Raw genomic sequence first — 23,652 nt, 5'->3', positions numbered from 1 at the left:
CTTTAAGCAGGAAGAGAAAATAGTAACTGCCTTACTCCCAAAGGTGGGGAGGGAACACTTGCAAGTGAAGCGTCCAGAGCATATTAAAGGTTCATTCAAATTTTATATAAAACAGGGGGATCAAATATATGGTGATGGAAGGAGAACTGACTCCGGGTGGTGAACACACAATGGGATTTATAGATGATGTAATACAGAATTGTACACCTAAAATCTATGTAATTTTACTAACAATTGTCACCCCAATAAATTAAAAAAAAATCTTATATAAAACAAACAAGCAAGATGACTTCAGAAAAAGGGAAAAATCATGTAGAGAAACAAACAAACAAAAAAAGATGCAAAACAAAATCTCTGTTGAAAAATTTATTACTCATTTATATCAAGGACTCTGATAAACCATCATTCGTTCATTCATTCATTCAACAAACATCTATTGAGCCTCTACTCCTGTTTGGCATTGTGGGATCTGAATAAGACATGCTTACATTGTTGTTGTCCTGAAAAGGCTTATAACTGAGTAAAGAAGAGAACAACTATATGCAGTTCTTTAGTTTGCTCTCAATTGTTAAAACTTAACCAAGGGCCAAACACTATATGCTAAATCATTAATCATTATTATCTCATTTAATCCTCATAAACAATCCTTTCAGGAGTATTGCAGATGTGGAAACTGACTGAGAGAGATTAAGCAATTTGCCTAAGGGAAAACATCCTGGCTTGAGTCTGGACTTGTCCATCCCACTCCAAACCACATGCTCTTTACACATGGTACATGTACTGCTTCTCTGTTTACAGAACTCAAGAGAGAATAAGCTAAATGCCCTAACATACAAACCAGATACTGAAGGCTGTTTCCTTCCTTAGTGCTGGAATTTGTTACTACAGCACATATTACTTAAGTAATTCTTAATGAAAAGAAAGTGTAATGCTTTTGGATGTTGGGCAAACTTCGGTTTAGATTACCTTAACCTGAGACTTATACAATTTTCCAAAATTTTAATTTAGGAACATTTCGAGTAGGGAGATAAATCCAACCAAAACAATTCTGGAATTCTGAAACTTTCATGAAAGATAAAATGTGGAACCTTAAAATTGCACACTTGTCATACTTCAAATATTCTTCTGATGCCTGAGTAGGGTTTTGTATTCCTGCTTCCCCTCTTAGAGTTTTAATTTCAAAACTAACACATGTGATTAAGGACAAATAATTAGGCCCCCCTTGAACTGTATTACCACGACCTGGAAAGTACCCTTCAAGCTGAGTGAGGAAGAGGAGGACCTTTGGGCAAAGCAATCTGAGGGGCAGTCGTCCTGTTCCTCTCCGTGTGCCCACTGCCTCCTGCCACCAGGCGCACAGCGCCACCGCAGGGCCACCACAGGAGGCCAGCGACAGATGGTGTGGGAGGACTCCCAGCTCAGCAACGGACTCCCTGTGCCTGCCGCCTCCCACTCACTGGAGAAAAGGGGAGCTTTTACAAGGTGACATCTGGAAACTTGATTCACTTTCCTCCAGCTTTGTTTCACCCCAGGTGTGTTCTGGTTGGGGCAACCTGACACTGATGGTCAGATTCTAGATGCACACTACTCAACACATGCATATTCTCACAAACAGCTTAAGCAAAATGACAATTACAATGTACCTTCAGGTCCTCCCCCCAACCCCCAAAAAAAGTAATATTGACTATATTTCTCACGTATTTTGCAATAACTAAGAAAAGAGGGTGAAAGCAATTAAGTGGAGGCAACCGAGGGAATAACAAAGTGGGGGAGAGGCACAGTTTCCTCCATATTCTATCATAACTATGCACTTAGAAGATGTTGCAGAAATATTACGAAATCTGAGATGAGCAGAGATGAAGGAGGAGGCATTCCATTTGGACTTTTGAAGATTAAGTATGGCATGCAGACGGGGGAGTGGGGCACATAAGAAGAAAGAGAAGTGCAAGGTATGTTAGAGAAACCTTGTGATGTCCAGTTCGACTGTCACCTAGTGCTTGTACAGGAAGGAGAATAAAAGGAGATAAAACTGAAGTTTGAATATAGGAGAAGCCCTAATGGTAGATAGTTGTGAAAACCAGGTGAAGGCACTCAAACACTCAGGTCATTTTTTTAAGTGTACAATCCAATGGCTTTAGCATATTCACACAGTTGGGCATCTATCACTGCAAATCAATTTTAGAACATTTTCATTACCTTAAAAAGACTACCCATTTCCCTATCACCCCCTCAATAATCCTTCCCCTGCAGCCCTGGACAACCACAATCTACTTTCTATCTCCATAGATATGAGTATTTTTGAACATTTCATATAAATGGAATCAAAAATATGTAGTCATTTGGAACTGGCTTCTTTCACTTAGCATAACATTTTTTTTTCAAAGTTCACCCATGTTGTAGCATGTATCAGTACACCATTTCTTTTTATTGAGGAATAACATTCCATTGTGTGGACACACCGCATTGTATTCATCCATTCATCAGTTGCTGGACATTTGGAATGTTTCCACATTTTGGCTGTTATGAATACTGCTGCTCCGATCATTTGGGTATAAGTTTTTGTGTCAACGCAGGTCTTCAATTCTCTCAGGTATATATACCTAAGAGGGAAATTGCTGGGTCATATGTCTCCATGTTTAACTTTTTGAGAAACTTCCAGACCATTTTCCAAAGCTATTGCGCTATTTTACATTCCCACCCACCAGCAATGTATGAGGCTTCAATTTCTCCACATTCTCACTAACACTTGTCATTATTTGTCTTTTTATTATAGCCATCCTACTGGGTGTGGAATGATATTTCATTGTGGTTTTGAATTGCACTTTCCTGAGGACTAATGTCGTTGAGTATCTTTCCATGTGCTTATTGGCCATTGTCTATCTTTGGTGAAATGCCTCTTCCTTTGCCTATTATAAATGAAGTTATTTCTCTTTATATTATTAAATTGTAATAGCTTTTATATATTCTACACAAAAGTCTCTTATCAGCTATATTTTGCAAAAGTTTTCTTCCTACCTGTGAGAAACAGTGTATCATTTCAGGCACAAAAAGTTTTTAATTTTAATGATGTCCAATTTATTTTTTCTTTTATTCCTTGTACTTTTGGTGTCATATCTAAGAAACCATGGTCTATTCCAAGGTCACCTATGTCTTCTCCTAAGAATTTTATAGGTTTAGCTCTTACATCTAAGTCTTTGATCCATTTTGAGTTAAATTTTGCACACAGTGTGAAGAGAAAGAAAGTCATTTTTAATCTGTAATCTTTTAAAATCATCAAGATGGATTTTAGAAAGATTAACCTGTCAGGAACATGTAGGATGGATTAGTTTGATAAGAGACTAAAGGTGCAGAGGCTACTGCAGCGGTCCAAACACACGGTAATAACAGCAGCAGGTGAAGAGATTAAATTCCTTGAGGTAGGGGCATGGGCATCATTTTTTTTTAAGTTCACAGGTGATTTTAATGTGTAGTCAGCTCTAAAGGAGAGGAGGGAAAAGACATTGCAAAACAATGACAAGCAAATGCAACACTGTCCTTCTAAGGGGCCGTGTCTAAGCAGGGTCAGTCCTGTGGTTGCTCTCGTCTGGATGGACTGTACTCCCAGAAAAAAGAGGCACAGCAGGACCTCTCAGAGAAGGGCTGGAAATGCCCATCAACGAGTGAGCGTCGGCAGCTGACTCAGAACGTAGTAAGTTTGAGTCCCTGCTTTAAGTTACCTGCTCGTATAAAGTACAATTTTCTCTTTTGTAATAGATCAAATCGTTCATGTTTTGGACACGAGCCCTATTTCGTACACTTACATAGGATTCTCTCCACACGTCCGCAGCAGTTCCTCAGTTTCTCAGTACACTAAGTGATTCCCGACTTGGGGGACCTGGTCATGGAAATTCACCTGATGAGACAACTAAGTTTAATTTGGAAGTTCAAACACAAAGGAAAAGAACTGTCTTTTGGGAAATGCTTTCTCCGTTCAGAAGCAGGAGACTCATTATAAGAAAACACCTTAGCAGATTGAACTAAGGCATTAACATGTCGGGTTAATTAGCATTTCCACCCCGAGGAAGCTCAAAGAAGTGCCATCTGACTTTTGTGAACTAAGTTAACCAAACCGTGCAGTAGACTGTACTCCCAGGAAGTCTGATTTCAAGGTTGCTCAGAATGCACTGCAGCCTGAGTGGTCCTCAGCCCCGGCCTCTCGTTGGAACTACTTGTTGAGTTGTATTTAATTTCTTTTTAATGTTCATTCCTTGGCCCGTATCCCAGAGTTCCTTAACGAGATTTATTTGGGGTGGGTCCCAGGTGTCTGTGTTTTTAGAAATCTCCACAGATGATTTCAATGCCAACCAGGATTTAGAATCAGAGGTCTCAGCTAGAATGAAGAAATCTGGTTCTAATCCAGGTCTGCCATAACTGGCTACTTTAAGCTTGACCAATTCCCAGAAATCAATCTGAGCCTAGATTCCTCATTAAGCAACATAATAATGACCACAACTACCTCCCAATACCTCATGTGAGAGATAAAACTGACATTCCAGATTTTATAAAAGTGCTCCAAAATGTATCACATAAACACTGACTGTCATTGTCAGATCCAATGGCCACCTTATTATACTCAACAGTTTACCAGCATTAGATGCATTTGGCCTCTCCCTTCTTGAGACACTGTTTTCTCGTGGTTTCTAGGTATGACATCACACTTCCCTGATTCTCTCTTTCCTCAAGGACCACTCCTCTTTCATGTTCTTTTCTGGTTTTCCCCACTCTGTTGGAGCACTAAGTATTGGACCATGCGGGCTCAGTCATGGCTCCCCTCATTTTCTCTCTATATATTCTCTCCCTTGGTGATCCCATACGACTTCATGAGATCTATGGTTTAAAATAAGCATTTTCGTTATTACAACTCCCAAAATTTATGTCACCAGCCCTCATTTTATTAGCCATCTAAGCACCTACTTGGTCTCTCCCTTTGGACACCTAAACCATCTCAGAATGAGCATGTCCAAAAGAGAATTCCTGATTCTCCCAAAATTGTTCCTCCTACTAATCCTTTCCATTTCTCTCTCTCTCTCTCTCTCTCTCTCTCTCTCTCTCTCTCTCTCTCTCTCTCTGATGTATTATAAGGAATTAACTTATTTGATTATGAGGGCTATATAAGGAAATCCAAAATCCACAGGACAGGCAGTCAAGAAGGGAAGATTAGGCAGACTCAGACTTTGAAATTCACTAGCCCTGGCTAAAGCCGTAATTCATTCTCTCTCTCTCTCTCTCTCTCTCTCTCTCTCTCTCTCTCTCTCTCTCTCTCTCTCTCACACACACACACACACACTCACACACACACACACACTCATATACTCTGTCCATCTGACAATGGGCCAATAATCAAGTTATTCAATGGACATCACCCTCCCTATCATCCCTAGCATTTGGTATCATCAAGTACTAGAAAAGCCCCTCCAAAAATCTACTCAAAGATTTTTGAGTCTGTCTCCTTCACTTCCTTCTAATCCACACACTTTACTAAGGTAGCTTGGTCAACGAACGGGACCATGCCCAGACACAGATCATTTCCTTTCTCTTTTTTTTTTATTCACATATCATTTGAAGTGCATGGATGGATATAAAAGACCACACTAAACCAAAATGTTTCCTATTGCAGTTAATTTGCCTCTCTGAATTATTCACATGGTAATTAAGTTCACTTGGCTTCTAACTGAGTAAGATACTGTTTTAAAGACCCAAACCTTTTTTCTTTATAATCCTTGAGTGGTGGGATGCTTTTTCCCTATAAGATTCTTTAAAGTCTTATTCTAAAATACTTTCTTAAGTTAAAAAAAGAAGAAAACAGAGGAGATCCAAGATGGTGGAGTAGATAAACACCGTGCCTGCTTCCTTCCATGAACATATAAAAATTAGAACTAAATTATAGAACGATCAACCCGGAGAACCATCTGAAGTCTTGGTGAACAGAAGTTTTACAACTAAGGACATAAAAAAGAAACTGCAGCGAGACTAGTAGGAGGGGCAGAGACTGGAACCCCGCTTGTACCAAACCTCCGCGTGGCGTTTGAAAATAGGGAGGGATACGTGGACCATTGAGGTTCCCCAAGGAGTGAAGGACCCCAGTACCACTTCAGGCTCCCCACCCCGGAATACTGGTGCCAAGAAGAGGAGCCCCCACAATATCTGGCTATGAAAAACAGTGGGGATACCAACAATTTGGGTGGGACAGAAGGCTGCAGGAAACGCAGGCGTCCTCTTAAACGGCCTGCGCACAGATTCACATGCTCGCAGGCACTCACCTTGGGCTCCAACGGAGGGACGGTGACTCAGGGGGCATCAGAGGTGTACGGGGAGCAGACTGAGGTATGTGGCTTCGAGGCCAGAGCTGGAGGACAGTTGCCATCATCCCTGTGTGGAGTCCTACTCTCATGCAGCCAAGCAGGTGGCCACCATCTTTAATGTGTTGAGCCCGCCCCCTATGCTTATGGCCAAATCAGAATCTGATTGGTCTGGTGAGCTCTGGGGCTCCACCCTGCAAACTCACTGGGACCCCACCTGACCGAACTCCCCCAATGCACTTTCAGTGAGCAGCCAGCCCTGCCTGCATTGCACTCTTTCTTGGAAAACTATCAGAGTCCACGGGCCCCAGGTGGGCAACAACTGGCCTCAGTGTGCTCTGAGATTTTTCCTGAGTAGCTCTAGGCTCTGTACTGGCACCAAACCAGAGTTTATATTAACCTGATGACCACAAAGCTTCCCACTTTAGTGACTCCCTAAGACCCTGCTTCACCAAACTCAGTGCCGCATGAGGCTTTATTAGTGGTTGAACATTAAGGGAGCCGGCCAGTGGCAGATCTCCTCGGGGTTTCTTGGCTTTCTGTGGAGCTACCCCAGGCCCGGTACTGGTGGCAGCAGTCCTCAGTTCAAAGAGTGGCCTCTCCAACATGCCTCCAGATTTAGCACAGGCAGTGAAAAACTGCAGATTGCTTTGTAGCTTCTACCAGGTAGCTTCTACAGGGAGTGGCTGACCTGGGCCTGCACTGGAGACCCTCCAAAGAGGCCCCAGAACCAACATACTTAGAGGTTGGCTGCAGAACACAGCAGAGCACCGCCCAATTAGCCCCACAAGCGGCACACCCAAAGGGCAGTCTCAACAGGCACCAGAGCCTGCTGCAGTGAATCCCACTCACTGGAGTAAGCCCCCCCCACAGCACCCCATAAGCTGTGGACATGGCCAAACTCCACAGCCAATCAGCCTGAGGGTCAATGCCCCCCATGGATGTGCCAATAGCAATCAAGGCTCAACTATAATGGGAGGGCATACACACAACCCACATAAGGGGCACTCCTGGAGCACCTGCAGCAGGTGACCAGGAGATTGTGCCAGGACTGCACAGGTCATCTGCTACATAAGGTCACCCAGCTGAGATGGGGAGACATAGCAGATCTACCTAATATATAGAAACAAACACAGGGAGGCACCTGAAATGAGGAAACAAAGAAATACATCCCTAATAAAAGAATAGGAGAAAAAGAATTAAATTAAATGGAGGTAAGCAACTCACCAGAAACAGATATCAAAACAATGGTTATAAGGATGCTCAAGGAACTTAGTGAGAACTTCAACAAAGAGATAAGAAGCCTTAAAAAGGATATAAAACCATAAAAAAAGAACCAGTCAGAAGTGAAGAATACAATAACTGAAATGAAGAATGCACTAGAAGGAATCACCAGCAGACTAGCTGAACAGAGGAGCGAATTAGCGATTTGGATGACAAAGGAGCAAAAAACACCCAATCGGAACAGCAAAAACAATAAAGAATCAAAAAAAAAAAAATGAGGATAGTTTAAGAGACTTCTGGGACAACATCAAGTGTAACAACATTCACATCATAATGGTACCAGAATGAAAAGGGAGAAAGCAAGGGATTGAGGTCCTATCTGAAGAAATAATGACTGAAAACTTTCCTAACCTGGTGAAAGAAATAGACATACAAGTCCAGGAAGCACAGAGAGTCCCAAATGAGATGAACTCAAACAGGCCCACACCAAGACACAGTGTAATTAAAATAGCAAAGGTTAGAGACAAAGAGAGAATCCTAAAAGCAGCAAGAGAAAGGCAACTAGTAACTTATAAGGGAGCTCCCATAAGATTGTCAGCTGATTTCTCAACAGAAACTTTACAGACCAGATGGCATTGGCAGAAAATATTCCAAGTGATAAAAAGTAAGGATGTACAACCAAGCCTACTCTCCCCAGCAAGGCTATCATTTAAAATAGAAAAACAGATAAAGAGCTTCCCAGACAAGAAAAAGCTAAAGGAGTTCATCACCACCAAACCAGTATTACAAAGTATCTTAGAGGGACTTCTTTAAGGTGAGGGGGAAAAAAAAAATCAAAATTATGAATAATAAAATGGCAATAGTTATATATCTATCAACAATTATTTTCAAAGTAAATGGATTAAATGCTCCAATCAAAAAACACAGGGTGGCTAAATGGATAAGAAAACAAAATTCTTACATATGCTGCCTACCAGAGAATCACTTCAGATTGAAACACACACAGAGACATGGAAAGTAAAGAGATAGGAAAAGGTATTTTATGAAAATGGAAATGAAAAACAAAAAAAGCTGGGATAGCAATACTTACCAGATACAATAGACTTTAAAACAAAAGCTATAACAAGAGACAAAGAAAGACCCAGTTATCCCACTTCTAGGTAATCATCTGAAGAAACCCAAACACTACTTCTAGGGGATGTGTGCATCCATGTCTTCATTGCAGCACTGTTTACAATGACCAAAATGTGAAGGCAGCCTGGGTGTCTGCCGATGGAAGAATGGAAAAAGACGAGGTGGTCCATATATACAATGGAATATTGCTCGGCCATGGAAGGGAATTGGTTCTTGCTATCTGCGGTGGCATGGATGGATCTGGAGGATATTGTGCTGAGTGAAGTATGTCAGAGAAAGACAACTGCAATGTGATTTTGCTTATATGTGAAATCTAAACAACAAAATAAACAAATCAGAAACAAACTCATACATACGGAGAACATTTTGATGGTTGCCAGATGGGAGGGGGTTAAGGGTGTGGGTGAAAAAAGGGGAAGGTATTAAGAAGTACAGTAGTCATGGGGATGTAGAGTATAGCATAAGGAATATAGTCAATAATATTGTAATAACTATGTACGATGTCAGATGGGTACTAGATTTGTTAGGGTGATAGATGGGATGGGGGTGGGGGTAGGGTGGAAAAGGTGAAGGCATTAAGAAGTACAAATCGGTAGTTACAAAACAGTCAGGGGATGTAAAGTACAGCACAGAGAGTATAGTCAATAATATAGACTAGTCAGGGGGATCACTTCTTAAATTATATAAATTTCTAACCATTATGCTATACCCTTGAAAGTAATATAATATTGAATATCAACTGTAATTAAATAATTAAAAATGGGGGAAGATAAAGGGTAATAAGTGGTCCAAATTTCCAGGTAAAAAACAAATAAGTTTTGGGGGTGTAACATACAGCATAAGGAATATAGTCAATAATATTGTGATAGCATAGTACAGTGTCAGATGGTTGCTGGACTTATCATGGGGAACACTTCTTTAGGTATATAAATGTTGAACAACTATGGTGTACCTTGAAACTCACATAATATTGTATGTTAGCTGTATTTTTAACAAAAATCTTTAAAACATAAAATAATAATAAAAAAGAAGAAAATTAATAAAATTTTTCTCTGGAACCACAATTAATTTAAGACACAGGATATTTAACAGGTGTGTCTAAGGAAAAGATGGTTTTATTTTTTGAGATATAATTGACATATAATGTTATATTAGTTTTAGGTGTACAACATAATGATTCATATACGTATATATTATGAAATGATCGCCATAATAAGTTTAGTTAACATCCATCACCATACATAGTTACCAATTTTTCTAGTGATAAGAACTTTTAAGATCTTCTCTCTTAGCAACTTTTAAGTATGCAATGCAATATTATTAACTATTCTCTGGGTGGTGAACACACAGTGTGATTTATGGATGATGTGATACAGAATTGCACACCTGAAATCTATGTAATTTTACTAACAATTGTCACCCCAATAAATTAAAAATAAATTAATAAAAAAAAATATTATTAACTATTGTCACCATGCTGTACCGTACATCCCCAGGACTTATTTATTATATAACAGAAAGTATATACCTTTTTACCACCTTTATCCATTTTGCCTACCCCTTAGTCTTCTCATATGTAAAGGGAAAATAATAATATATATCCTATAGGGTTGTTAAGGGGTTTAAATAAGTACAATGACAGGCATCTGGGAGGTACATAATAATGATAACTGTTGCTAATAAATGATTTTTGCAGAATTTTCAGATTTCTAAAAAAATTTTCCCATATAATTAGGTTTTAGAAATCCTTGATGCATATCAGAATTATATGGGAAACTTTTTAAAAATGTTGATGCCTGGGCTTCATCCCTGAGATCCTGATTTACTTGGTCTAAAGCCTGGGGTTAGTTTGTTTTTTAAACACAATTTTTGCACATGATTGTTCATAGTAGATTCCTTTGTATTAGCCCCAAACTGTAAAAAAAAAAAAAAAAAAAAAAAAAAAAAAAAAAAGGGAAAAAGCAAAATGTCCTGTAGTGCATAAATAATTAAACCATCTGTGGTCCCTCTATACCACGGAATACCACTCAGCAATAAAAAGGAACAATCTATTGATATATGGACCAACTTGGATGGATCTCAAGGGCATTATATTGAGTGAGAAAAAGCCAATCTCAGAAAGCTACATATGCATGATTCCATTTGTGTGACATTCTTGAAATGACAAAATTATAGAGATGGAAAATAGATTAATGGTTGCCAGCAGTTAGAGATGGGGTGGAAGAAGCAAGGGGGATGGGTGTGACTGGAAAGTGGTAACACAAGGATCTTTGAGGTGATGGAATAGTTCTGAATATTGACCGTGGTGTGTTGTGGGTCACCTGAATCTACATGTGTTAAATGGCACAGGACTACACAGAAACACCAACACACACAAATGAGTGCACCTAAGACCGGTGAAATCTGAATAAGCTCTGTGGATTTTACCCGTGTCAATTTCCTGGTTTTGATATTATGCTCTAGTTATCTAAGATGGTACCATTGGGGAAAACTGGGTGAAAAGAACACAGGGATTCTCTGTACTGTTTTTGCAATATCCTATGAATCTATAGTTATTTCAAAATAAAAAGTAAAAAAAAAAAAAACTACTTCTGGATGCAACAACTTGAATGGATCTCAAAGTCATTATGCAGAGTAAGAAAAACCAATCTCAAAGAGCCACATGATATATAATTCCATTCACATAACATTCTCAAAATGGCAAAAATATAAAGACAGAACACAGATTAGTGGTTGTCAGAGGTCAGATGGTAAGTGGAAGAAAAGGGATATGTGTGATTATAAAGGGGTAGATAGTATAAGGCAGATCTTAGTGATTATGGAATAGTTTTGCATTTTGATTGCAGTTATGGTTACAGGTCTCTCCACAGGTGATAAAATAGCACAGGACTATACCAACACATTGTACCAATATAAATTTCCTGGTTTTGATACTGTACTAAAGTTATACAAAATGTAACCATTGGGGGAAATTGTGTGAAGGGTACACAGGACATCTCTGTACTGTCTTTGCAGCTTCCTGTAAATCTGTAACTATTTCAAAATAAAAAGTTTTAAAAAAATAAGACCCCCCCCCCAAGTAATTTATAGGCACACAAATTTTTGAGAAACAACGACTCTGTTTGTTAACTTAGTCACAAATATCAAATAAGGAGAAACAGAATCATGACTGACTCAGATTGTTAGTTAACAACCTAGGCACCTGGGAAACTAAATAATAATAATGATAATAATCAATCATAATCATAATAAAAGGCCAAGCTCCAGAGTAACTAAATCAGATTCTGACACAATGATTCTCAGATTCTGGGGCCTGAGATTCTGCATTTCTAGAAAGATCTCAGGTGAATAGCAAAGATCAAGTCCTGCCAAGAAGGGAGAACCACTAGACTATAAAGATGTGGAACCACATTAGTAGGTGCTTTTCGTAACATGTATAAGAAAACAAGTCACTAATATACTTTTCTCTTTTATCACCTCATCAAAATAGTAATAGCAACTGCTATCACTGGAAAGCATTATGAGTTTCCAAGTTGTTCTGAAAAATGAAATATATTTGCAAATACAAGCCAATACAATCTTTATTTACAAATATTTCCATAATTACCGAGTAGATCCATATTGGGAGGAAGGGTCCTAAAGACACTGAAATATGCTTCCCAGATAAAGAAGAAAGCCCTAGAGTGAAATGTGGAAGTCATTCTTACACTAGCTGAAGTTGGGAGGAAGAATCCTTTGCTCTCAATCAGCAAAGCTGTGAGAATGACTCCAGAACTGCTAGGAGCCATCCCTAGAAAAATGAATCACATGAAGCACAGAGAGATACAGGATAGAGAGCGAGGGAAGGAAGGCTGGAAGGAGGGAGGGAAAGAGAGTTGTTTCTTGGTACCAGTCATTCCCACCTGTCTACCTTCCTTTCTCAGTTATTATGATTTTTAAAATAATGTTTTACTTCTATCAAAGTAATATATATATATATATTTTTAAGTTAAATCCTTTTATCAGGCTTCTGATACACAACAGCAGCCCTTTCCTCTACCCAGCTGTCTTCTCACTGTGTCTTCACATGATGGAAGGGACCAGAGAGTTCTCTGGAGTTTCTTTTATAAGGGCACTAATCCCCAAAATGGGGGCTCTGCCCTCATGATATAATCACCTCCCAAAGACCCCACCTGCCAACAACATTACATATGGGGTTAGGAATTCAACATTTGCAGTTTGAAGGGGAGACAGACATTTATTTAGTCTATGATAAGGCCAAACTGCTTTCTTCAGCAGACTTTCATTTTCATATAGACTTTCTCAAAATTTCAGTCCCACTCATACCTATGCCTATTGTATCTAATTTGAGCCTGTCCAGGATACTGCTGTAAAAATTGTCTTGCTTCTTGGAATTACCCTCTTGCAGGCAGTTAGACCTGAGAAAATGAAATTCAGTCCTGCTGATATTCAGACTGTGAAATTCCTAACAAAATATAAACACTGTTTCCAAAGACATAGACAAAGTCTCATAGACAGTGTTTCTATACAAGGCCATACCATAGCTGCAGAAATGACTAATAATCTTTTCTTCTAAGTGATCGTGCTTTGCTACCAACAACATCCCGTCTGGTTTTGTTCCTTCAGTCTCCTGGAAAAAATGATTTCTGAGATATCCTCCCATTTCTCAATCATATCCTACCCTGAGATGATATTCCCCCATTTCTCAACCATATCCTATCCAGAGGTGACACCCCACTTCCCTAATCCCTCCTTGGAATCACGCAGCACAAACCCACCCCTATAAGAATCCCGTCTTAATTCTCCGTTACTGAGATGCTTCCACGATTGCTCTGGGTTGTGTTCGCCCTTGCTTCAGAAAACTAAGTAAACATAACTCTGTTTAACTCCAAGTGTGTTCCTGGTGACCTCTAACTGGTGAATGTTGACACAATTCAGCTTGCTGTGGTCTGCTAAGTTAGTGAACTCTTGTGTATCTACTTTCCAGGTTCTAAAATATTGTTGACTTCTCTCTCTTTGAGGCTTCCACAACTTGTATTTGCTCTTTCTGGTTGGTGTGAACCAGTATTCTGTTGCCTAAGATTATCCAAATTGGATTTCTATCACTTGCATCAGGTTCTTGACAGTGTCAATGGCAGAAAATACTCTGAAACAGGAATCAGTGAATGCACTAATCTGACATAGCATCCCCATGTTAGGCATGTAAGCCATGACATTGGAATGCTGACCATATATGCACTTCCTCAGACCCAGTCCTATTCCAGTGTTAGACCTGCCTACCAACCCTCATTGCATGTTAAATTCAACAAGACCAAAGTTAATCATCCTCTTTTGCCACCAGACTTGCTCCACTCCTGCATTCCCTATGCCCATTAATCTACTTTTTATTCAGTCACACAGCCAGACACTGGAATTCATTCTATACTGTTACCTCTTCCTCACCTCCAAACATCCTATTATCACCAAATTCTGACAATACCTCCTAAATACTTCTTGAAATTATCCTTTTTCTCTATCCTTAATACTATTGGTCTATTTCAAAGTCTTTATCATCTGTTACCTAGAAAAATGCAGTAGCTTCTTCTAATTCTCTCTACCATCAAAGAAGTATCTATACTGTTGCTGCTAGAAGTCACCATTAAAATGCAAATATGATGGTTATGCTACAACTTACCGATATTTTCCTATTTGCTACAGGATAGTCTAAGCTACTTAGTAAGATAAACAAAACTCTCCCAGACCTGGCCCTTTTCCACTTCTCCAGTCTAAAAACATATCCAACTTCAATTTTGACCATTTCTTCCAGAAATACCAAACCATGTTTGTTTGTTTCTCATTTCCTTTGTATATGCATTTCCTCTGGCCAACAATCTTCCCCTCCTTTGTCACATGGCTGATTCTTACTAATATTCCAAGCAGCACTTCCTGCACTTCCCAGCCCAGGTAACTCCTGTCTAACCTAGAAGACTATCAGGTTCTCAGGAGTAGGGGTTTTCTTTTGTTCAACTTTGTATTCCCAGTGGGTAGCATAAACACAGGCACATGACACGCATTCTATAAATAATTGTTATCGCATTCTATAAATAATTGTTCTAAATAGACTTTCAGCTAAAAATGGTCAAAAGAGACAAAGATGGTGATATAATTATAAAGGGGTCAATTCGTCAAGGAGATAAAACAATTGTAAATATTTATGTACCCAACATTGGAAGACCTAAATATACCTACATTAGTGTGGTTCCGCAAAAGCAAAAATCCTCCTTGGATTAATTTCTGTTAGTAAAAACAGGTACTAATGTAAGTCTTTCATAACAGCAATGTGGCATAATGCAAACTTTCAGAAAGTGGAGGATACTTTTTGCTTTACACCATTTCAGCTTACAAAAAGGCTTCATAAGAATTCTACTTTTGGACCATGGGGGAAAGCAAACTCTAACTGAACTAAAATGAGAAATAAACAGCAATACAGTAATACTTGGGACTTTAGTACCCACTCTTAACAACGGATAGATCTAGACAGAGATCTACTACCAGGAAATAGCAGATTTGTGCAACACTATAAATCAAAAGAACATTTTATCCAACTGCAGCACTCTTTCCAAATGCACATTGAACATTTTCAAGGATAGATCATATGTTAGGCTACAAAACAAGTCTTAAAAATTTTAACAAGAAAGAAATTATATCGAATATCTTTTCTGACAACAATGGTATAAAATTATAGATAACGTGAGGAAAACTAGAAAATTCACAAATACATGGAAATTAAACAACATACTCCTGAATAACCAATGGATCAAAGAAGAAATCAAAAGAGAAATCACAAAACATCTTGAGACAATCATAATATACCAAATGGAAACACAATATACCCAAACTTGTGGGATGCGAAAGCAAAGCAGTTCTAAGAGGAAATTTTATAGCTATAAATGCCTACATTAAGAAAAAAGAAAGATCTCAAACATTACACCTGAAAGAACAAGAAAAACAAAAAAAAAATTAAGCCCAAAATTAGCAGGAGGAAAGAAATAACAAAAATTAGAGTAGAAATAAATAAAATTGAGACTAAGTAAACATTAGAAAAAATTAACAAAACTAAGAGTTGGTTCTTTGAAAGGTAAACAAAAGTGGCAAACCTTTAGTTAAACTATACACTAACAGTGAACTTCCTCAAAAACAAATAAAAAAAAATCTCATTTACAATAGCATTAAAAGTAATAAAATACTTAGGAATAAATTTAACCAAGGAGGTGAAAGATCTGTACACTGAAAACTATACGACATTCATGAAAGGAAATGAAGAAGACACAAGTAAAGGGGAAGATATCTCATGTTCATGGATCAGAAGTACTAATATTGTTAAAATGTCCACACTGCCCAAAGCCATCTATAAAGTCAGTGCAATCACAATCAAAAATCCAATGGCATTGTTTTCAGAAATAGAAATAGCAATCCTAAAATGTGTGCGGAACCACAAAAGGCCCCAATAGCCAAAGCGATCTTTAAAGAGAACAAAGCTGAAGGCATTACAGTTTCTGAATTCACACTATACTACAAAGCTATAGTAATCAAAACAATATGGTGCTGGCATAAAAACAGACACATAAACCAATGGAACACAGTTGAGAGCCCAGACATAAACCAATGCATTGACAGTCAACTAATATTTGATAAGATAGCAAAGAATACTCACTGGAGAAAAGATTGTCTCTTCAATAAATGGCTTTGGGTAAACTGAATATACACATGCAAAACAATGGAACTGGACCCCTGTCTTACATCATTCACAAATTTAACTCAAACTGATTAAAACTTAAATGTAAAACCCGAAACTATAAAATTCCTAGATGAAAACATAGGGAGATGTTCATCCATGTTGTCACAAATGGCAGGATTTCCTTCTTTTTTCTGGCTGAATAATATTCCATCATGTATATATGCCACAAATTCTTTATCTATTCATCTACAGAAGAAAAGTTGTTTCCATGTCTTGACTATTATAAATAATAGTGCGGTGAATATAGGGGTGCAGATATCTCTTTTTGAAAGAATAATTTCATTTCTTTCAGATATAGGCATACCTCACTTTATTGCACTTCACTGTATTGTGCTTCACAGATATTGTATTTTCATCAACACCCAGGGAAGAACCTCCACCAGCAAACAGATTACAACTTGCTGAGGGCTCAGATGACGGTTAGCATATTTTAGCAATACAATATTTTTAAATTAAGGTATGCACATTGCTTATTTAGACATAATGTCATTGCACACTTAACAGACTACAGTATAGTGTAAACATAATTTTTGTATGCACTGGAAAGACAAAAAATTCATGTGACTCTCTTTATTGTGATATTCACTTTACTGTGGTGGTCTGGAACCAAACCCACAATACCTCTGAGATTTATCAACTGAATGGTAAATTTAGCTGTAAAAAATAGTATTCCCCCTGGGGCTTGTATCATTTGCATTCTAGAAATTGCCCGTTTCCTTGCAACCACTCCAAAAAGTTTGTTGCCAAATTTTTGGATTTATGCCAACCTGACAATGAGAAATGATAGCTCAGGGTAGTTTTAATTTGTATTTATATTACTATGAATTAACGTGAGCATTTTTTTCATATGTTTAAAGACCATCGCTATTTGTTTCTCTGTGAACTGTTTTATCACTATTTTTGAAAGGAGCACCTCTAACGTTTTACACCATGTGGTGTCACTTCCTCAATGGTATCCGCGGGAGCTGTGTTTGATGATCAGGACTATCCAGAGAGTTTACCTTTTCCAAACATGGAGTAGCTGACACTGAGTGGCATTGCTTTTCTTGTTGTTGGCCCTGAGAGTCAAAAAACGGAGCTTTCACAACCACCTCTGCCTACATCTCATTGGCCAGAGCTGTGTCTTAACATCATCTCTGTCTTCAAGGGAGGTTTAGAAAACATTGTTTTAGACACCATTTTAGTCTCCAGTTAAGTCAGGATTTAGTTTATAAGGAAGAAGGTAAGATACACGCTACATAAGGAGCTGGAAGGCTCAGTCTCAACAATTTATCTTGATTTTTGTTTAACCCTTAATTTTCAGAAGTCCTTACAGAGATAAAAGTAAAGCAGCCAAAGAAGTAAGTGTTACTAGTGATAAACTTGGAAAATGTGACTGAATTACTTATGTTGTACTCAGTGATTTTTTTTTCTCCTTGGAAAATGACACCTCTATATCTGTGTAATATTATGGAGCCAAATAAATTAATAAAAACAGTAATTTCCCTACCTCCATCCCCATAAAACTGGGTGGTTTTTTTTTTTGGGGGGGGGGTTTAAACTCTGCCTGCTTTTTGTAAACTAGCAAAACACTAAGAGATGCAAGATTCCTTACAGTACAAACCTTCAGAGTTCTGTTTGTAACAAAATTTAAAACATATGAAAGTAAAAAATGTAAATTCATCTTCCACAAATCAATGACATGAAAAAAGTAGGAAGGGGGGTATCCAGCTTAATTGAGACAAAAAACAACATGAAAAGTAGATTGATTAGAGGCCTGTTTGATCTTGTTTTTGAAACAAACCAACTGAAAAAAAATATGTGTGAGAGAGAAATTTGTGTCTTTGATGGCATTAAGGAGTTAACGTTCTTTTTGTTAGGTGTGAAAATGAAATTGTGTTCATATAAAAAGAAAAGTCCATATTTTATAGAGAATTACGTAGGAGTGAAATGACCTGGGATTTTCTTAAAATACTTGAGAAAAGAGAGAAAAACAAGAAAAGAAGAAAGGAGGGAGGTCAGTGAAAGAGCAAAAGGAAAAAAGTAAAAATAAAGCAAGTGAAGGATAGCTTGATAATTATTGAAAATGAAGTGATAAGTATATGAAGATTCATCTCTTATTCTCTCTATTTTTGTGTGTTTGAAAAAGTTTATAGAAAACCATGAAAAATACCCAAAAGGCACACTGATTAAAAATTGAAACAATAAACTTAGATTATTGTCCAAATAAAATACCCTTTGAAGATACCAAACCTCATCATTTTTATGAGCAAATCAATGATACGTAACCCATTTTAAATCCTTAAACAAAGGGATTTTACATTTGTGAAGAGCAGAAAAAAAACAAGATCTGCACTCCTTATGATGTTCCTCTTTAAATCTTTTTTTTTTTCTTAATCGTTACAAAATACCTGAAAATCCTGCAGCTCTAAGGGTAACTAAGCTAAGTTTGCTTTGATGTTACCCTTCCCCTGAAGACTCCCCATCAATTTTCCTATTTCAAAATAGATTTCACAGTTGAAAGCATATTTTGGAGGAAAATCAAAAATGAGAAGGAATGCCCACTAAGTAAATCTTTGCTATTAAATATTCTTTGAACACAAAATGGACTAAACATTGTGCAAATATTTATAGTGTGGTATGAATTTCATGTATCCTTTCCTTTTGTTCTTCATTCATACAACAAACATTAGGTGATTTGTCTGGGTCAAATCACCTAATGTGAGGCGTTTGGGGAACAGCAGTTAACAAAGCCAACTCCTTTCTTACCTTCACAAAGCATACAGTCTACCAGGGAAGACACCAGAGTCTTCAACCACTCACTTTATTGTGATTAGCAAGCATTACAGGTAATTATGATGTCAATGTAAGAAACATACAAACCGGTAGAGAATTTTTATAAGAGTTTATTTGAGCCAAACTTACGACATGTGCTGAGAAGCAAGATCTCAAATGCTCAGGAGAATAACAGTTTTGCAGTTTGTTCTATGCATTCGAAATTGAGGGAATTTAAAGAAGATTACATGGAGGTGGGGAAAGCAAAGCAGGGTTTGGATTACAGAATAATTAACACGATTATGTGCTCTCTTGAGGGTGGTTATGCTTCTAAGAGGTCTGAAAAAGATGCGTTCCAAAAGTATGTTAATCTAGATGCATAAAAACAATGAACAGAGCTTGCTTAGGGCAAAGATAAATCTCTTATTAAAAAAGCTATATGCTTAGGGCATGACTACCCACCATGACCTGCCCAGTTAGGAATTTATGATCAGATCACCCTGTGAGGTTACTTTCCATAGAAACCCTTTTTTTCATCCACAATGACTTTCTGGTTTTTGGCTTCATGGCCAACAACAAGAAAAACTGTGCTACTCAGTTTGGGCTAGTCAAAGCTGGGCTTAGAAGAGCTAAACTCCGGACATTTCTGATCATCAAAAGCAGCTCCCATGGTTACCACTGAGTAATGTGGCACCACTTGGTCTAAGACACGAGAACTGCCACATGAAAATACTCCAAAAAAAATACAGTTCTAACAGTTTTCCATAGATTTTTCAGTGGAAGGCTGCCAGAGAAGTAATTAAAAACATATTTTTGTATTGTCCCCTCCATAGTCGCTACCACAGTTATCTTGCAAATAGTAGTTTTTAATAAATGCTTGTTAAGTGAGTAAATAACTGAATTTAAGTACACTGATGGAACATCGATTTTAACAGATTCTGTTCTTTAGGATGAAGAAAATGTATAGTCATAAACTTATCCCTTATATCAGTCAGTGATTACTGAAAAATTAGTGATTCTTCAATAAAAAACAATCCCAAAGCTTATCACCTTAATACAACAAAGGTGTGTTTTTTGCTGTGTCATGTTTACTATGGGTCTTGATAGCTCTCCAGACAGAGGAAGGGAGGACTAGAGAAGCAAGCACTGGAAATGAAATGCCTCCACCTAGAAGTAACACATTAACACTCCTACTGACATTTCAATGACCAATGCAAGTTATAGGGCTCTACCTAACTTCAAACGGGATGGGGTGTAATCTCTTATAGATTACACTGCAGGTAGAAAGCACGTGAAATTGGATATTGTTGAATAGCGTTAATGCCTACCACAGATCTAAACAATCAGTGAGTTTTAGTTCTAGGGATAATAAATATACTTATGTACTGGGGTAATGCTTCCTTTTTATCATCTATTAATGTCAATCTCCTTTCAGATGGTTCAGTCTTCGGATCTTCACAGGTATGTGTGTCCCAGTTTAAATCTGTCAAATGGATACAACACTTGACCTTCATTCCCAGATACTGTAAATAAAGTCATTACTCTAGAAAATGAAAAACGCCATACAAACACTGTAGAAGTTTCCTTATTAGTATTCTAATAAGGACGTCTAGTCAGATTGTATTCATTCATTCATGTGTTCATTCAGTTAAAGAAAAAAAGACTAAATAGCAAATGAAAATTGAGTACTGAGTGAAAAAGTTTTACAACCTCAAGTGAATTTCATCCAGTATAGAGTCTAGGTAGGCTCTCAGAGATAAGATTCAGGGAAGGAGAAATGGGGTAAGTCTTTTAAAGCTAAAAGACTGTTTCTTTCCTATTTTAAGAAAGCAAAACGTCTCAGTAGGTTGGCTGACTAGCTAGATCTGGGCTTGCTGGTTTTGAAAGCACTGGGCTGGCTGCTTGGAGGACATCTGCTGTGATAGGTGGCTTAGAATTATGGAGTCCCGGTGTCTCTTTCGAGGATGAGAGGTCCCTGACTTGAGACTATGGCATGTTGCTGCCTCACGTCTGAGTCAGGAATACATCACTCAGTCAGGTCTGCACTAGTGTCCGCAGGCTAGGTGGTCAGGAAAGAGTTTATCAATTTGTTCAACAAGTTTAATGTTTAATACCTAGACTCTTTACTGCCCCATCCTCCTTAGACCCAGCTAGGCCACCTGTCATGTGCTTCTGTAACGCTCTTTACTTACCTTATATAAGTTTAATTGTCACATGCTAGAGCTATTTTATTGCCCATATTAACTAGCCTACTGTAACGACCAGCAGAACAAGGACCATATCTCTCTTGCTCACACTGTATCCCTAGTACCTAGTACAGTGCTGGATATAAGGTAGACACGCAATAAATATTTTACTTAAAAAATGGATGAGACGCTATGCAAGATGCTGTGCTAAGCAGGGAGATGGAGCAGATTGCAATATAACAAAACCAGAATTCAAAGATGGTGGAGAGACAATATAGGGGTGGATCCAAATTTTGTGAGGACAGTTTATACAAATTAAGGGGACCAATTTTTTAAAAAAAGAATATAAAATTATAAATACAAATTAACTACCTCATCTTGGAAGATGTTCATGTCATGGAAGGAACTTGAAACTTAAGCTTCATTATCTTCATAGTAAATACATCTCTGGTCCTAAGTGGACTTAATGTACCAAATACTGTGAAATCTCTAAAGAGTGATTAGAGATCTCAGCTGGGGAAAATCAAAGATTTCATAGAAGAGATAAATTAGGGGCTTGATCTTACAGAAAGAAACTAAGGAAAGGGATTGCAGGTGGAAGAAACATGCTGAAACACACAGATGAGAAAGAGCTACAGCCCATCCGGGGAAGAGTTAGAGTACTTTTTGGCTAGTGTGGGGCTGGGTGGGGAAAGTCTTAGGATAGTGGTTCTCAAAGTGTGTTCCTGGGCCAGCAGCAGCAGCATCACCTGAGAACTTGTTAGAAATATAGCTGCTCAGGCTCCAGCCCAAACTTAGTTAGAAACTCTAGACATAGAACAGAGAAATCTATATTTTGACAAGACCTCCTAGTGATTCTGACGCAGTTAAAGTTTGAAAAACCAATGCTAGGAAGTTACTTGAGTGTTATATGAAGCTATTTTATTATTACAAATTTAGTTTCAGGCTATATGACATATAAATGGAGAGAAAGAAGAAAAAAGGTTTATGACAGAAAAAGAGAGACTTTTACTCATCTCATACCCCACAATAAATTACAGATAAATTAAAAAGTTAAAGCAAAAAAAAAAATGCAATCAGAGCTTAGGGAGAAGAAAAGATTATTTCAGCATAAGTTCAATAATAAACCTATAAAGGAAAAGATTTATAGATCCGCTTTCACATGGATTTAAAACATTTGAACCATTAACAAAATAAAAAAGGAAACAACAAATTATTAAAAATATATATATGCAACCTATATATATATTTTACAGGTTTTAGCTATATGCAAAAAGCTAAAAAAGTAAATCTTAAGTAAAAAGCTAAAAAATTTAGTTTAAAAAACATATTAACAGCCTGTAGAAAAATGGGCAGAAAACATAAACTGAAAATTCACAAAAGAAATATAAATGGCCAATAAACACATGAGCAACTATTCAAGTTCACACACACAAAAACCCCAAGAAATATAATTAAAATGGAATGCTGTTATTTTACTTACCAAACTGGCAAAGCATTTTTAAAGAATGGAAACAACTTAATCATCCACCTTTTAACTGTATGGTCACTTATACTGGAATTCCAAGGTGCCATTAACATTAAATTAATAGCATAAGGAATACTCATGCTACATGAAATGGGGGAGGGGGAGGAGAGCTGTTACAAAATAACAAACAATACTCTCCTAATTTTGAAAAAACAATTCTAAATGGATATAGATATATAAATAAAGGAACAATGTTGAGCAAAACATTATCATTGGTTAGCTCTGGATTGTGAGATTATGATAAATTGTTCTTTTATTCTTCATATATTTCTATTCTCTCCATTATGTGATAAACATGTATCCTTTTTCCAATCAGGAAAAAATTAAGCTATGCTACGAAGTGTGGCAATAAGTTGGAAGAATGATGATTCAATATCCCGTCAAAGTTATAACAGAATATATTTAACTCCAGAACTTGGTACTCTTGAGATTTGAGGGTTTTATTCTGCAGTCACCACCCTCAAGTGGAAAGAGAGGAAAAGGGAGATGCAAAAATGAAACTAGAAACATACTCCAGCCAATCAAAGAACCTCAAGTTGCTTCTGATTTGTGATTATGTTAAATGACATGTAAACACTGTGATGTTCTTATTCACTTTGTTGAGTAAACACAAATAGTGTGGGTTTGTTTGTTTAAGTAATACACGGGGGGGGGGAGTGCTCTCACTACAAAATGTATGTTTTGGAATAAAACTTCAGCCTAGAATGTGAA

This window comes from Rhinolophus ferrumequinum, chromosome 2, assembly GCF_004115265.2.
Source record: "Rhinolophus ferrumequinum isolate MPI-CBG mRhiFer1 chromosome 2, mRhiFer1_v1.p, whole genome shotgun sequence".
In the NCBI taxonomy this organism is placed as follows: Eukaryota; Metazoa; Chordata; class Mammalia; order Chiroptera; family Rhinolophidae; genus Rhinolophus; species Rhinolophus ferrumequinum.
This window is presented reverse-complemented; position numbering follows the sequence as displayed.